The 3,867-nt window shown below is 30.5% G+C and overlaps 1 protein-coding gene across 3 annotated transcripts in view; it reads left to right on the top strand.

Moving 5' to 3' along the window:
• Positions 1–3,281, top strand: part of LOC106332511 (transcription factor SPEECHLESS) — a 10,354-nt gene extending 7,073 nt beyond the window's left edge. Inside the window, exon 4 of one of the 3 annotated variants that reach the window (XM_013770981.1) lies at positions 3,266–3,281. The gene's annotated coding sequence lies outside the window, so the exon portion shown is untranslated. Of the gene's footprint in view, positions 1–1,036; positions 1,079–2,437; positions 2,583–3,265 lie in introns of those variants that run through there. The other 2 variants (XM_013770979.1, XM_013770980.1) reach the window with 2 other exon arrangements.
• Positions 3,282–3,867: the final 586 nt, after the last annotated feature.

The following is a 3,867-nucleotide window of genomic DNA, read 5'->3' on the forward strand; positions in this document are numbered from 1 at the left end:
GTGCTTGTATTTATAGTTTAAATCCTGCCGACATACCGAGGAAATTCCGACGGAATTCCGACGGAAAAGGCTAGTTCGTCGGAATTTCCTCGGAATTTTGTAAAATCCCCCAACGGCTCTCCAACGGCTATAATATTTCCTCGGAATTCATCGGTTTTTTCCGAGGAAACCCAATTTTGTGCTTCCTCGGAATTTCCTCGGAAATTCCTCGGGATATTCCGAGGATTTCATTTTCCGTCGGAATGTCCTTCAGAATACCGCTGTTTTCTTGTAGTGTCTATATTAGACGAACGAAAAGAATAGAATATGACAGCGCGTGCTGTTACATTGGAACTCAAACGCATAAATACATATTCCATTGTTTTGGATCAAATTAATGTTATATTGTCTCCAAGTTACATGATGTAACTGTATATTAATGTTATATATAAATTGTTGACAATGATGTTTAAAAGTATACGGTTTATCTATGGGTTATCTGGTTTTCACTTTTCACATTGTTGTTAGTAAAAAAACGTATTCAATACTGTATTTTTTATTTTATGTAAGAAGATACCCACTGTATATTTATTTCAAATATTAAGTAATCAATGTAATAATCCAAAGTTACTGGAAAAGAATAAAACAAAGGCACATACACAAGTTTATAGTCGTGCCTAGAGCCAATACAAGTTCAAACGCGAACGTTTAATAAACGAAAAAATAATTATATTATTACTTAGAACTGAACTGCGGAAAGATTTATCTGACCATTCGACCATTTTGGTTTACCGTCCACCCGCAGCAGGTGAATGAAGGTGTAGACGTGAAAAGCCAATTAATTGTATCAAATCTATTAGACACAAACCTTATCAAACCCAATCAATGTGATATTGAGTCCATTTGTATTAGGGGTTTATTCAAATATATTAGTATAAATCTGATTGATAAATAAACAATTGACATATTTTTGAGGGGTTGCCAAAAACCAACTCTCAGTCGATGCAAATTCAGCTCTGGGTGACAATTAAGTTTACTTTTTAGTTTTCTTGCACAGTAAATCATCGCACGAGGAAATCACCGGCAGAACAAAAGAATGATCCGACCCTGCCTTCACCCTACTAGTTTAGGTAATAATAACTGAAACTTTTTACCAAAAAAAAATAATAACTGAAACTATCCATGTAAGTGTGGACATATAAAATGTACTAGAGTTTGAGCAGATTTATTTTTTACGTTTTTATATATTGGTATTTGTTTTTCATGATTAGTGTTATATATTTTAGATGTGTCGCCATATGACAAATTGTATTCAAAAGACTTGAGCTGAATAGATTAGTATGGTTATTTTTGGTGCAAATATCCGAACATGTTTCAGATATATTGGTTTTTAAATATTTTTAGGTTTAAATACATCAGAACCAAACTCATATAGACCTAGGAGAACCCAACTCGAAACCCACACATAAATTTATGATATCCAAGCAAAGTTTAATTTTAAAACTAAAAAAAACGATACACGAAAAAATAATCCGTACCTTAATGGATACCCGAATATTCATGCCTAACTGATTCTGTAAACAAATAAATTGTTTTATATGTGTTTGACTAAATTAAGTGAAATAGAAAGAATCTCTTATTTAGTAAATTATTTATATGGAGTGAAAAATTAAGTGCCAATAAATGTAATACTTTATTATTATTTTGATTTAAGTGATTATTATGTGTTTGGCTACATAGTTTTTCACCGATTGAAACTAAGATAAAAAAAAGTTTTAGTAAAACAGATTAAACCGAACTTTTAACTATATGCAAAATCTGGTTATTTTACATTTTAATTTTATGATTGGTATAAAGTTAATGTTGATTGACTAATAAATAAAAATCTGTAATATTATTATTATGGTAATATAATTAATGATGTGATGTATTGCTAATTTAATATAATTAATGAAGTTGTTAAATTGAATAGAAAATGAAAAGATAATTAATGCAATAACTTGTTGAAAAAATGTTAGTTCTATTTTTACTTCAATTTTAATAATATATATATAAATAGTTGATAATTACTTGGGTGTCCGAATGATTCGTTTGGATCACTAAAATTTTAAAGTTAAATATAAACTTAAGCGTTTTTTTTTAAATCACCCACAACCAGAATACTACAGTCCGAACACTCACCCGATCTGATCAGAGTTAATGTGATGATTTTGTCATTGAAAACACCCAAATTATATAAAATCTTACCGGAGGGTAGCGCAATGTGGCCCAGTACTGGTGAACTTTCAACTGAGTAGTTATGAAAAATTGATCTGGACAGATAGTTTCAGCCCAATACTGATTGATCGGTCGTACCTTGTTATCTAGCTGGCTATGCTAATTGGCACTAGTTTACTATTAGGCGTACAATTCCTCCCTTTAACTGAGATTGTGACTTTTGTTTGTGTGAATCACATAGGATGACCTTGTTGAATAGAAAATGGCAAAGCGACTACAATAACATTCACGTGGTTGCGGGATCGCGTCGATAAAAATTCAGCAGTTCACTTTTTCCAGGGAATCATTGCGACTTGTAATCAACATGCAAACTAACAGTATTTAGTCGCCATCACGGACGACTACCAAATAATCATATGATCTATCTATCATGTAAAATTTATATACCAAAGCACAAAATTTTTGACACATAGGATATATATTTTATAATTTAAAAAAAAATTAAATGCAAAAATATTTTCGTCTCTTAACTGTTTTTTGTTTTACAAAAAAAATTCATATAAATTAAAACATCTTTAAAATTTCTCACATCTCACTCATGAACTCACGATCTTTATAACAGTTAATCTTTCTGTAGATTAACTCAAAATGCATATAACGTAAATTCATTTTTACTTGCTTTCAAGAAACTTTAATTCCTATTTTTTTGTCACATCTTCAAATTCTCTCCAAAATGTGATGCAGTTTCAAGTTTTAAGCAAATAGATCGAAATTTCCACTGACCGTATCCATTCTCGATCCATATCAGCATAATCTCTGGAAAAAATGTGGTGCAACAGTATTCTTCAAAACAAAATACTTTCATGAATTGAGAAAAAAAGTTGTGGATATGTAAACCGAGCGCACTTCAAAGTAGGCTGAAGAACGCAAAGTTCAGTTTAGTATCTCTAAAAACACTCAAACTCTTCATGCTCAGATCTTAATTTGCATCATGTTGAATTTCCTTTTCATAAAATTTTGTTCTGTTCTAATCTACTTACTGCTTTTGTTTTTCTTTTCGTTTTAATAGATATAGTCAAAAGCTACATACTGGGTGACAACAAAACAAGTCAATAACATTTTCAAAATGGATTACATCAGTTCTCGATTTTGCTGGAAATACTTATTTTGTATGGTGGGGATAATTCAGGGAAGAAGAGTAATAGAGACTCACTTTAAAGCACACATACATGCCTTTAAAATTTTGAGACATGCGGCAAGAAGAAGAAAAAGTGATAATAATTAGAAAGCAACGGATGGGGTTTAAGAAACTCATGTGATAGGAAAACCAAAACGACTATTTACTATCTAGATAAAACATAATCTGATCATGTTGGTCTTCCTTATTATCTATTTATTTTGTTTACTTTCGATCTATATATACATTTTTCTTTTATTTTTCTTATATACTGTAACCGAATTTGTAGATTTCTTAGACTCAAAAAAGTTGAAACAAAGAGCTGTAATATATACAATGAAAGACAACAAATGTATTCATAGGAAAAGAGGTTAACACTACAAAAGATACCAATGTCAGTTACTTAGAAAATTAAAGGTTGTATTATAATTGTACTTCAGCAAAAATATGCTTTTCTTCAAAAAAAATCCATATCCAATAAGTTTTCTTTTGTT

The sequence above is a fragment of the Brassica oleracea genome, chromosome C3 (assembly GCF_000695525.1).
Source record: "Brassica oleracea var. oleracea cultivar TO1000 chromosome C3, BOL, whole genome shotgun sequence".
NCBI classification, from domain to species: domain Eukaryota; kingdom Viridiplantae; phylum Streptophyta; class Magnoliopsida; order Brassicales; family Brassicaceae; genus Brassica; species Brassica oleracea.